The 13,597-nt window shown below is 42.7% G+C and overlaps 1 protein-coding gene across 1 annotated transcript in view; it reads left to right on the top strand.

Annotated features, from left to right (window-relative positions):
* The window catches only part of SEMA5B (semaphorin 5B), a 134,206-nt gene that overhangs the window by 80,817 nt on the left and 39,792 nt on the right, over nt 1-13,597 (top strand). The window lies entirely within an intron of this gene.

Genomic DNA, 13,597 nt, shown 5'->3' with positions numbered 1-13,597 from the left:
AGTGTTGCTTTTAGTAACTCCATGTGTTTTGCTGGTGGTTCTTGTGGCGGCAGGTTTCTGAATTTGGGTTGCAGCCAGCCTGTCCTGGCTTATTGGAGTGATCACCTCTCAGATGCCTGATGAGGCAGGGCTGGGCTGCGTGGCAACTTGTTACTGCTTTTGGAACCCAATAGCTCATCTCAATTATGTGTGGCACCTCTTACACCTGGATAGGTTCTGTGACTTGATTATACCTTTTAAAGAGAGCAGTTTTCCACCCAGAAATGGATGTAGAACGTTTTTACATGCAAATGGTATCCCCCTTTTAAGCAGGTGAAAGAGTGTGATACCCACTGGTCGACATATGCTCAAATAATCTCCCTGAGTGTATAGCAGGGTCTGCTGAAGGTAATTGCTTGTTTACATCTCTTGAAAATACTCGTCCTTCTCCCCTCTTGCTTTTCCCTTGCTTTCTTTGATGAGAGTTTTGTCTGAAACTGATGTCCTCTGTGCCAGACAAGAGGAAGGATTTTGTTAGCAATGTCTAAACGGATTCCCTCTTTCATGGCCTACTGCAAGATGTCCCTGTTCTCTTGCCAAAAAAACTGATATAGAAAATGTCACCATCATTTTATTTTCAACAAGTAGAGTTTATCTATCAGCTTGTACTGAATTCATGTCTGTCTAAATATAAAAATGCCAGCTCTATTTTTGCTGAACCTCTTCATCATCCCTTTCAGAAAATATAACTTGGTCATTACTGCAAGTTTGACACAGAAGTGTTTAATGTGTAAAGGTTTAGTTGTTTATACGTACAGGCTGACACAGAAGTGTTTAGTAAGACAAAGAGAACCACAGTTGGAAAATGCCATCCTGTCCTTAGCCCTTAAAAGCAGAGATTGAAAAAGGTAGAACATAACAGCTGTCCTCTTCAGGCTGTGCTGGAGAGTTTCAGTGGGAGAATATTTATGTGTGTATACATATATATGATCCATTTTCAAGAGAAATGAGTTCTTCCTTTTCTTTCTTTTCCTAATCTTGAGTTCAGCTTTCTGGTAATTTATAGATCGTGTCCCAGTTTCAGCCTGCATAAGTACTTTGTATGACACTTCCATTAAAACTCAAATGGTGGAGGTTTGCTGAACTGCCTAAAAGGGGGACAAGCAGAGAAAAAGCAGCAGTGGCTGGAGGGCAGACAGGTGGGGGTGCCTCACAGGAGCACCTTCCACTTAGGACCTGAGGGCTGGCACAATCCCCTGCTAATATAAGCTTTTCCCAGAAAAACAGAAACCTGGCTCCGAAGAGGTTTCCTTGCACGCTGGTGGCCACAAGCAGCCTCCGTTTTGTGCATTGTATGGCACTGGGTCCTGGCTGAAATTGCTGAGAAACTTGTGTACCAATGCTGGTTTTTTTCTAAAACAAACTTTCTGGAGGCATTTTTCAGTGAAATAAGGAAGCAGTCCAGCTCTTTGGGGGATGGAGACTCAAACTGTTCTTCCATTGATTTGTTTCATGGTACTTTTAGGCAATTTAAGCCAGCTACTGGACTATACCAAAGTACACAAGACAGGGTCTCCTGACGGCGTGGTGGGTGCATGCGTTTGGCAACGTGGGAGGTCAGAATTTGCTGAATTTGGGTGCTGGCCAGCAAGTGTACTTGTGTATATTGTAGTGGATCCTTTGGCGCATGGCTGAGTCTTGTGGAGGGATTGTGCGTTTGAAAAATGGAGTCAAAAAAGAAGAAAACTTAGAAAAGCCAAGGAAAGCCATTATTTATTTGTTTAAAAGGATGTTTGTGACATTATTAATTTTAATCTAAGGGGCCTTTGCAGGAAATTATTCAACTGCAAAGTTTTCAGCTGCAAATGTTGAAGCCCTTTTTCCCCTTAGCATCCTGCCTATGTCAGTGATAAGTCAACTTGGCCTCCTTTGTATTTCTTTCAATACTGAGCTGTATCGAGAAGGATGTTTTAATTTCCTCCAGTACATTCCACCTGGCACTTCTCCTGGGCTGTGATTTATTGCTTATTGTTGTGTCTATGTTTAATACATGCCAATATACAGCCACCACTGGAAGAAGGGCTCCCACTCCTACAACACCCCCCACTGACTTTTTTGTTGTGCTGTGACTTCTTGTCTGCCCTCCCTGAAAAGCTCTGCTTTCAGCGGATTTTATAATCTAATCATTTTGAGGGGGGCTCAGGAAGCTTTGAGGTGATGGAGAATTTGTGCCTCCCAGGCAGGAATACCACAACACTCTGGTTTTTTTGGCGCTGCCTCCTGTTATCAGGAAACTTTGCAGCCTTTTACACCCTCAGGGCTGATGTGGGTTCTCTGTTGCTGACTTAGAGCTCTTGCCTTCACCCTTCCTTCTCCTTGGAATGAGCGATCATGTATCGAGAGAAAATTGATCCCAGCATTGATCCCCGTCAGAGAGCCTTGCTGCTTTGCTGCTTTAAGACCTTGGGGCTTGGTACCGAGGCTCAGAAATGGGACAGAGGAAAAAGCAGCAGCAAAGGGAAGAGATAGGAAGGGAAAAGGGTTTCTGCCATCTCCTTTACTGTTTGCTTATTGACACTGCACCAATTTAATCTCTTAAATGGTGACCAATATCTCAACCCCATGTCTTGATGTAGTTCATTGACCCAATATATTTCTGGGTGTCTGAGCAGTGTTTTGTGTGTGCCCACTGACCTGTCTCAATCTGTCTTTTCAGAACAGCCAGGCTTAGCAACAGGGCAATGGGAAGACGTCTGTAATGTCAGCTGCCCAAATTTACAGGCTGGACTTGGCTGCAGGGACCTCGCCTTGTGCGTGTGTTTTTCCTGTTGTGCTTCAGTGCTGCCATTCCTCACTCTTGCTGGAGATTATTAGGAAGATGTCCAACGCGAGCAAAACCTACAAGCCCTTTGAACATGCAGAGTGTTTTGAAGGCTGCTTTGCCGGGTGGTAGCTTGGCTGTGCTTGCTGCTGGATTTTGCATGGCTTTGAAATCTTTGTAACTCCCTGCAATTTTCAAATGAGCTTGTTTTTTACCTCAAGTTGCCCCCAAGCTTTGGGGAGAGAAATTTGGAGAGCCAGCCTTGCAGCTTTATCACTGACACCATCATATCTCTAGCATATGTCTGAACGAAACCCTAGATCTGGATTTTGGAGGAGTGAGGACTTCAGATTTGGACCATTACTTTCAGGTGGGGCCTATCTGTAGGGGTAGTTTAGTAATTTTTTCAAAGGATGGGGTGAGATTGTTCAATTTAGGAACTGGAGTCAAACATGTAGGAAAATGAAGCTGCTTGTAGAGAACACTTTGTGATGTCTTTGTATTGCAGCATCAGGGCTGTGAGCCCCTGAACAGACACACATCTGAGGCTGGCCTTGCAGTGATTTTGTAGCCATTTTTTGATTACACATTCAAATGAGGAAAAGAAAATGTGTTTGGGAATGAGACCAGAGTCTCTTGAATACCCACCTTTTCTGATCTCTCTGTCCCGAGTGGTTTATTTTAATGTATTTTATGTTGATATTCATTCATTCTTTCATCCTCCTCCCTCCAGTTTTCTGCATAGAATCTGCAGTTCACATGATGCAGGTTGTAATTTGGGATGTAGAGTGAGGTTCTGAGAACAGTTTGGCTTGCTTGTCCTCTCTCTGTTGATCTGTGCTCAAATATGGGTATCTCATCAGGTTGTATGAGGACAACATCAGGTAAGTCTCATGCCAGTGGAGATACTCATGTTTCCGAGGCTGTGGGGAGAGCCAGGTCCTCCTGCGTGCAGCTATGACATGCTCTCATTTGAACTCTGCCTGCTTTTTTGACCTGGTTGCAGCGAGTTTGCTATTGAGTGATGTTGAGATTTTGCCCTTTTACTTGGCCTAAATTCTGCCGTACATCCCCTCCAGCCATGGTGCTTAATGCAAAGCTAGCAGAAATGACTCAGCTGACAAGTACTCTTATTTGCTGACTTGAGATCTGCGTGAGAGACACAATTCACCTCTAAATAGCTCTGGGCCAATGATCAGACAACTAAGTACATATAGGTGAGTAACTCCTGAAATGGCTCCAGGGAGTTTTTGGAAGAAAAGGGTCAGCAGCCACAGTAAAGAAGCACAGTTTTGGCCCTCTTTTCTCTTTCCTACCTGCCTTCCAGTGTGCAGAACTGGAACTCCAAGCACCATCCCTGTATCACTGCCATACCAGGCTTTAAGGGGGCTGAGATGTCACATGGAGGTTAGCTTTGGTGATTATTGTGGTTTGTTTTCTTTTTTGTTTTTTTTTACTGCCTATATGTTGCAAGATCCTATGTAAAAAAGGAATAAAGCACTTGAATTTAGGATTGCAAAACCAGAATTACAGGATTACCAAATTTCAGGAGTGAAACTGTTGGGGAACTTAATTGGAGGAATAATATGGTCTGAGAAGAGATCTAAAAATTTCCAAGTTTCAGGGAGTGAATGGAATACAGGCTGGAGATCCTCTGACCTCTTCATCAGAATGACAATAGTTCCTCAAAGAACAAACAAGGAACTATTGTTGGGTAAAAAGCACAGGAGAGAAAATGTTAAACGAGATAGAGGAGGGAACAAAACAGAGACTGTTTTTGAGCGGAGCCCAGCAACCGCAGATCACTGAGGCGATGTTGATGGCCAGATTGTTCATTAAAGACCCTGAAAATCCAGCCTCTTCTTCCGAGCTGAGGCTGTTGAAAATCTGGCCCAGATTTTGTTTTGAAAATCTTCTCCCTGAGAGTTAAAAAATATCCAGCACATTGAACATCCCTTTAAAAATAGAGGCAAAAGGAAAGGTAACAGCCTACAAAAATGTGATAAAGCTTAATCATCAATTTCCATCTGCTTTGGCTGATACGGCCTCTTCAAAACTAAGGGAATTAGCTAATTGTTGTAACACCAATAATGCTGAAAAGCTTTGCAAAACTTCATAGGCAGGAAGGAGAGTGTTCGCCCAATCTTTTGTCATCCACAGTATCCAATAATACATCAGAATAAATCACTAAACATCTGGTTTGGCATTCTGGTTGCATTTAAGTAAATAGCAAGACTCCCACTGACAGAGAATGAAGACATCAAACAGAACCACCATCACTAAAGCTCTTGGAAAGAATGAAGTTTGGTACATGAAGTGGATCTGTGTTCTTTAAATAGAAGTACAAAATTATACCCTTTTCTCTATCCTGAAAACACATTTGCATCTGCTGTAGCAGGCAATTACTCCCATTTTCTTTAATGTGGCTGCTTATATATGTAAAGTTAAGCACATCTATACTATTTGCAGTATATGGACCTTTAAGATTTGAGGAGATGGTACAGGTCTAAGAAACCTGGATGTCAGGATAGCAATTGAAGAGCTTCATTTGAACGGTCAGGGAAAGGGACGTCACCATGTGTGTCTGAAATTGGAGAAAAAAGAAGGCCAGGGTAACTGGCAGTGTAGTGTGCAGGGGCATGTTTCCAGTGAAATGCCAGAGAGATTGGTTTTCAGTTCCATCTTATTTGACATTATCTTTAATGGCATGGAAGAAAGAAAATAGTACATTTTGTGGATGGCATTTAAGTATGAGGGAATCACAAGTAACAGTGAGGAGAGAAATGCAATGTGGTGCTGGTAGGGAAACCAGCAAGAGGCTGAGTTTGAGGAATAAGCCTGTGCTGAGATTGCTGGTGTTTGCATCACTGAAAAGGAGAGGAGAGGATGAAAGAGTGGAAAGGGGCTCTGCTCTGAACCAGATGAATTATTAACAGTTTTTCCCATTTCTATTAAATGCTCTAACCAGTGGCAAGCTTTACATTGATTTTAAGCTGTCTGTACACTTTTGGGCTCCTGCTTGTAGCACCAAACTGTGCAAATGGCCCCGAGTGAATGGCACTGTGGCAGAAGGGGATTTTAGCGGTAGCCAGAGTTGAGTCTGTGGCTGAAACAGATGAAGGTCACTGCAGAAAAAGCCAAACAAAATCAGCTAATTTCAGGGCTCACTGGCTTTTGTCTACTTACCATCACTACTAGGTTGCCAATTTGTTTCAAGGGACTTTGGATTTGCTGGAAAGGAGGAAAAAGCAGGAGGCTGAACGTGCTGAGGGCTTTTGTTTGCTCCTTATTTTTGAAGTGTACTGCCAACATGACCTGGCTCTCAATATCAAGAATGGTTTAGCGTGTGGATCTTTTTACTTCTAGCAGGCTGGCTTTAGGCCAGCTCAGATCAATGATGTCTAAAAGTCATTACCATCTGATGCCTGCTAGGTGGGCTATGGGAAATTAGTTTCAACACAGTGGCGACTGACAGGAAAGCAGGTAGTTTTCTTGGAATATGTAATGTTAGGATGACATTGATGCTATTGTTATACAAACAAGATTAATAACTAAAGCTACCAGCAAGCCCCAGGGCAGATATCCGTTGCATCTGTCAACTCTTGTAATTTGCTACTATTATGTCATAAGATTTGTATTCTATGCAATGGTCGCGTTCAGCAACGTAGCTCCTGATGCAAAGAGTCTGCAGCCTTACTGCTGCCATGGCTGGTTTGCTTCATGTCTCAAGCATCCAGTCAGTATTTGCAGCGTAAAACACGGATGTGTCCCATGTTAATACTGAATTAATATACTGCTACAGATGCATCATTAACTTTTTATTAGGAGATGAGCTGTTTTACCTGTTTGGGGAGGAGGAAGTATCTGGAGCCAGAGCAAATTTGTTATTGTTGGTTTAAGTTTAAAATTTAAGTACATATCAGTACATAAAATATGTATGGGTTGTAGAAAAACATAATATTGTACTATCTGATATCTTTTGCCTGTCAAAATATCTAAGTACTGTAGATCTATGGGAATGCTTCAGTCTACAAAGGGTTAGGGCTGAATTTCAAGAATATCCGTTTACTTAAGTGATGTTGTCTCTTGTTATGAAGTGAATAGATATCGTTTGATAGCATTTTTATTATTACATGGGAAAAAGCAATGGAGAATATGTTGGCAGGACCATTTTGCCCTTTATGCAATGTTAAAATAATGAAGCATTGGGCAAGAGGTGTCTTAGATCCTCAGGGTGTGGTAGGTGGTCTAATATTTATTTGCTTTTTCCAGCATACATTAATCTACAAAGGCTCTGTCTAGTTGAATCTACATCTTGTTGAGCAGAAAATAATTATTCAGAGCTTAACAAAATCCAGCTTTCACAGAGGAACTTCTTGAATATGAATTACTTTGTGCAGCCTGGGTGACAACTGTAGCCTTTTTTCAGGTTTCTTTATCATCACTCACATTTCTTGCTAAGTCTTCTGCCTTTGCAGTTTTCTTTCCCCTCCTAAGTTCCCCTTTTAGCATAATTTGTGTTTTTTTAATCATCAGCATCTTCCAAAGGCTACATAAAGCACCTGTCTGCGTCTCTCGCCGTTGATTTGCTCTTGCCTATACCACCCTTTTTGCCGTACCCACCTACGCCACCAGACTACAGGAATTTGCCATGTTCCTACAGAAGTCTCAGATCTGCAACCATAGAGCAGAAATGCAGGAGCAGAACACATCTTAATGTGACAGCTGCCTCCAGACACTGACTGACACAGGGCAGAGACAGGGAAGAACACTGGAGTGCACTGATTTGCCCAAGCTGCCTTTCCAAAGGGATATCTGGTCCCCTCTGCCTCTTTCCATATGGCAGCCCTGGGGGGGCATGTTTTCTTAAGGCTCAAAAGCCTTTGGAGGCTAGGAAATGGTTGTGCTTTGCAATCCAGACAAAGATGCCCTGCATTCAGGAATTCCTTCTGGCTATTGCTTTCATTAGGACTTCAGTAGTATCCGAGTTTTCTTGTGGAAGACTGATCCCGTCACTGGTAGGCAGAGGCCCTCTGTACTTCTGTTTTTATTAGAGGTCAGTTTTGTTTGGCACAGTGACAAGAGTTTCTAATAGTATTTGTGGAGGAACATTTACTCATTTTTTTTAATAACCTGCTTTACTGATGTAAACATAAATCCAGATTTAATCAGAATTTTTCTCGGGATGGCATTAATCTTCATATTTGAATAAATGCAATGTTGTTTTATTTCATGGCCTTAAAATAAAAATAAACACCTATCCAATAAAGAAGTGACTGTTGCTAAAAGATGATGGAATGGGATGTCAGAAAGTAAGAAATGGAATAGTTTGTTGTGTAGATTGTGCAAGGCCATAATCTATAAACCACAATCGATTACAGTGATATTGAAAACGGTAAGGCGGGAGGTGGAAACCAGCAAGCCAAGGTCCCTGATGTGGAAAAGAAAATGAGCTGAAACTTCCTCTGAAAATCCTCTGTCTGTGCACTGTTGCTTTCAAATAAGTTACATGTGTTTGGCTCATAGATGGACTTCAGTTTTAGAGGTCGTTTTACACCATAACTTTAATTTATGCATTCAAAACAAGTCATGTGCAGAGCAGCAACCACTGATGCTAAGCATGTGTGGATGATAAATTACACACGCACTCAGCACACGCACACTTCAGCTTCTCCGCCTCTGCGTCCAATGCCAAGTGCCAAAATATCAAACCTTGTCTGTCCAGATTAACATCAACTGCAGCCCTGCCAGTGGTGGCACCTGTGAGCTGCAGTGTGCTCCTCCCGAGCAGTGCCCTGCTCCACAAATAGCCCCATTAATTGCTTATGAAGTACATGGCTACTGGTCTTGAGCAAAGGGCAGTAGCATCTGGCACAGAACATGTTGTATTCACCAGCTGAGAAATGAAGCTTCTACTTGACCAGTGTCTGACTAAAGCAGCTCAGTTCTGCTTGGCTTCTCTTCTCAGTGGGGAAAGATAATGGATTTGTACAGATCACTGGCTCATCTTTGCAGTTTGAATTTTTAAAGGTATCAAAAGTAGAGGTATTGTTTGAAGGTCTGGTGCTTTTTTTCCTCTTTCTAATCTTATTTTCTTAAGCCATGAACATCCTTTTGATTCTTATTCTTCTCTTTTCATGCCATCTGGCTTTAGGGAAGGCAGAAGCCTGCTCTTCCTTGCACAGGCTATTGAGGTTGTCAGTAATTATGATTTGGTTGGCTGGAAGCTAATATGATTATTTGTTTAGTTCGTCCCCTCCATAGGTTGATAGCAATGGGACAGTAAGCTAACCTAGTCAGGAAATATCTGTCTGCCAAACACAGCCTCACGCTTGCAAATAACAGACACAGCTAAAACCCCCTTATTGCTTGCAAAGGGCTGTTCCCTTGGAGGTGACTGCTCGAAGATTGCAACAAACCAGTGGGAAATTCTAAGATCTTATTCTCCCAAAGGAGCAAGATGAACCCTTGTGCTGCCTGTGCTCCTGAGATGCTGGGCACAGATGAGCGTAGGTTGCTCAGTGCCTTGCAGGATCAGGCTTATAAATGTTTGCACCGCTCCAGCTGATGGCACAGCTGGGGAATGCGCTGGTGGTGCCCATCGGGGTTTAAAGGGCTGGGTGCTTATGGCAGTTGTTGTTTCTACCTGGCGAACATGATGTTCACTGCGGGTTCTAAACTCATCAGCAAAAACACAGAACCCTCTTTTGGCGCGATGGCCGGGTTTGGTGAGGAAATGCATTTTGGGAAGGAGCGTCTCAGTCTTTGGGTTAACTGCCCTGCCTCTGCAAAGAGTAATGTCTTATCATTCCATTCCTGTTTGCTTTTAGACACCAAAATGAGAAAGTGGTAGATGTAAAGAGAAGCAATTAAAGTTAGGAGAACAAGCATATCCTGGCCAATGAGAGGAGCAGAGTCCTTCAGTGTGAATGCTCTGGATGATAGTTTTGTGGCTTTTGGTACAAAAATGGCATGTTTGTGTATATTCTGTCTGGCAGTAAGAGCAGGAAGAAAATCTAGTAATTCCTTCTTTCCTTTGGTCTGTCAAAGCCTAATCTCTTTGATCTGGTTCTGTTGATTTGATGATGCATTTATTACACAGTCTGAAGCTTTTTAACTCTCAGGGAAAAATGACCAAAAGATGAAGTTATCTAGACCCAGAGCAAATTAAAGCGGGAATGAGAAACTTTTGAACTGTAGACATTGAAACTTTAATTAAGATTATGAAAGAAGATGTCATTCAGGCTATTACAAAAAAGGAGATCTTGGGCAGGACCAGCATCTTGGAAGCAGAAGCCTTTTTACAGCACATGCTATTAGTGAAGGCTCAGCACCGCCAAGCTTCCAAGACCCCATAAAAACTTTCTGGAGTCATAGGTAAGATTTTCTGTTGACTTCAGTGGGCTGTGGATAGTGCCCGACTTGCAGCATCTTAATCCTTTATATTATCCCAGATCACTGCTGTAGAAATGATTGCAAGAGCCAACACGAGGGAGGCTCACAGCTCCCAAACAGCAGGCAGCAGGTGAGCTCTTATGAGTAAGATCTTATTTTCATGCAAATGTCCTTAGTAAGTGAGAATAAGGAACTGGAGGAAAAAATACCTTGAATAGGAGATACAAATGGAATTGTTTTTCAATTGAGCATTTTCAGTGTATGCCTTTATGCCTCAGATAAGACATTTATTGTGAGGCAATGAATTGAAGTGAGTTGCTATTGATGGTAATGCCCTGTCATAATAAATCCAACCTCTTAGAAAACTGTCAAGAGATATTCTCCAAAGTCCTCACTGAATGTGGTTACTGGATGCCCAGAGGGGAACTGGGGGCACAAACTGTGTGGTATCATCACCATCTTACTTCCACAAACATCCCACTTTGTGGGATTTCATTAACTGAACCATTAGCATTAATATAGCCAGTGGTAACCTGCCATGCTTGGATAGTCTTCTGTGATAATGGGTTCCCTCTACCTGTGTGAATTGTGATGGCAGACGATAGCGCATTGTTAGTTCCTTGAGGCATTCCCAGCCTGCCACTGAGGAGACCCGAGTCTGGTGTTCCCTGTATCTATGGTATGAAATCTGGCCTCACTGAGACAGTGGCAGAAGTCCCATTGCCTTTGAAACATCAGAATTTCATTATAGCATGTAAACTCCTTTGTATCTTATTTCACAGTGTTTACATACTGCCCTGTGAGACTTCAGGTCCCCCAGCCTCTGTGAGACTTTTCGGAGGTATCGTAATACAAAATGGTATTTACACATAAACATTTCAATTTATTTGGTGTTCTGAGCACAGGGAGATGCTGCAATATATTTACATTTTCCACACCGTGGTGCCTGATCTACCAAGAACAACAGCGTATTTCTGAAGCATTTTGATCTGTGCGTGCATGTATGCATACAGTTATTTGTCTTTTGGTGTGATCTGCTGTTGTGGTTTTACCTTTTAATGACATAAATAGGGATATATATTCTAAAGATATTGTAAGGATATAAATTAGGGTAGATTTGGAAGTGTTCCCTTGAAGTATTTGCCAGAAATGTTGTTCTCTTGCAGTAATGCACATTGTAATGCTTTTCCTGCTTACAAAAGGAAAAAAAAAAGAGCAAATTGTGTGTAAGTAAATACATTCCTCCTCACCCTTAAGTGTGTTGCTGTCAGTCGATATAATAGGTTTCTCACCAGAATCGAGGCAGATGAGTGGGCTCTGAATCCTGAAGGGAAGCAGACAGGATGGCTATTTTGGTTTTAGATTTCAAGTGGTTTGGAGTGCCTGCAGTCAGGCAGGGAGAAGTCCCGGGCTGTGATGGCTGTTAAATTACAGAGTGCGCGTTTTGACAACTCAACAGAGCCCGGGATGGGCAGGAATTCATCACACCCAGGACAGAGAGTGCGGACATGGGATGGCCGTAGCTCACCACCACCAAGCACTGCACTGGCTTTTGCTCGTGACCATCACTGTGGCCTCCTGGCGGCTCCGCAGCTTGGTTACCGATGGCCCATCAGCTGGGGGTCAGTGGTGGTAGCAGGGGACTGCAGGCTGTGATTCATGGAGTGCAGCATTGGGGATCTGTCACTTGCTGCTCCCAGCCCAGAGCAGCACACGAGCTACATGACAGACATGACGATAGTGCCAGCAAAGCGGTCAGTGCCTCACCGGGATGGATTGCAGCCCGCAGAGCAGCTGAAGGCTGTGGCACAGAACATATGGAGATTATTTCCTGAATTTATGCAGCATGTGTTTTCCTATAAATTAAATTCAGAGAAAATGTGTATCATAATGGGGTGATGCTCACAACAGCCTTCCCTGTTATGAATTACAATGACCCCTCTCAGCTTGCTGGGTGCCTGGTGAAATGGCTTCATGCAGTTGGAAACAATAGTTGGTATGTGGTGGCAGGGTCTGGACGCCTGACCAAAAGGCTCTCTAAATAAAAGCAGGGGGTTTTTGCCTTTTTTCTTCCCCCCCCCAGTTGCTTCTCTCATTCTTCTCTCTACCACCCAGTTTCCTCCTGATGGCCAAGTTACCGAGAGAGTGGGCAGACTCCCCCGTGCCTGCTCCAAAATTAATGGGTGCTGCCCTTGCTGCAGGGCTGCTGGGCTGCTGGGTTGCCAGGGCAGCTCTGGGGGTGGAAACAGCCCCACTTCATGGGTGAGGGGGATGTGTGTTGCCAAAGCAGCAGGAGGGGGGTCCTTAGCCAGAATAATGAGCAAAGCAGCACGTGTCCCTTCTGTGTCCTTGTACTGAGGATCCTAAGTCTTTTCTAGGCAAATATTTGATGTTCTGTTGCCTGGGGCTGGGACAAAATCATCTTTGCCTTGGATGTGCTGAAGCAGCTGAAGGAAAAATGCAGTAGAGGCAGTCATTGAAACTACTTCCCTAAGCATGACAGTTAAAGTTACGGTCCTTAAAACTCTAGTGTGTGAAATCTTTAATAGAGGAATTGTAGGAGCTGCCATGTAGGACCAAACTGGAAACTCATAATTAAAATATAAATATGTACACGTGTGTGTGTGTATATATATATGTATCTAAAGCACTGAGTACCAGACAGCAAAACAATCTGGGCTTTGCTTTGGGGCAAATTGCTATGGTGTCAGTACAGACTGATAGAGTGTTTTCAGCTGTGCTTAAGGGACTTGGTTTTTCATTTGTGGCTGATTACGGGCTAATACAATTTCTGGGAGGGAACCATTCATATCTCATTGCATTTGATTTTTTTTTTAATATATATATTTCATTTACCATACCGATACCTACCCTTAGAATAAATTTTATTACTCTCCTATTTAGCTGCTTGAACTGATTTTTTCCCCTTGGTCCCTTGCTGCTGTCTAATTGGCAGTTTTCAAATCATTTGGGACTTCTGGGAAGATCCTATCAGCCTTCTGTGTGATACAAGAGATTGGATCATTGGAATAAAAAATCATGTTGTGAATCTTTTTAGGTTTAGTCCTCTCTTCTTTGTCTTTCACTAATACATGCATTATGTGACTTGTACTGTTACGTTTTCATAATGAAAATTAACAATTTGAAAGCAACTCACAGGAACAACCAATGCAGCTGAGTTTTTTCGGTACAGACTAATTCTGTGACTGACCTTCTGTTTAGTGGCAGCAGTAACCCTAGTTATTTTTCTTTAGGAGCTCACATGTTGGGAACACATACTTAGCCTGTAAATATGGATTCAGGAGGAAAATGAATACAGCAGTGTTCAAAGCAGCCAAAAGCTTAGAAATAATGTTCTGCTGTGACTTTTCCAAACTGACATCTTGATGTTGGGATTATAAA

The sequence above is a fragment of the Caloenas nicobarica genome, chromosome 6 (assembly GCF_036013445.1).
Source record: "Caloenas nicobarica isolate bCalNic1 chromosome 6, bCalNic1.hap1, whole genome shotgun sequence".
Taxonomy (NCBI): Eukaryota; Metazoa; Chordata; class Aves; order Columbiformes; family Columbidae; genus Caloenas; species Caloenas nicobarica.
This window is presented reverse-complemented; position numbering and strand designations above follow the sequence as displayed.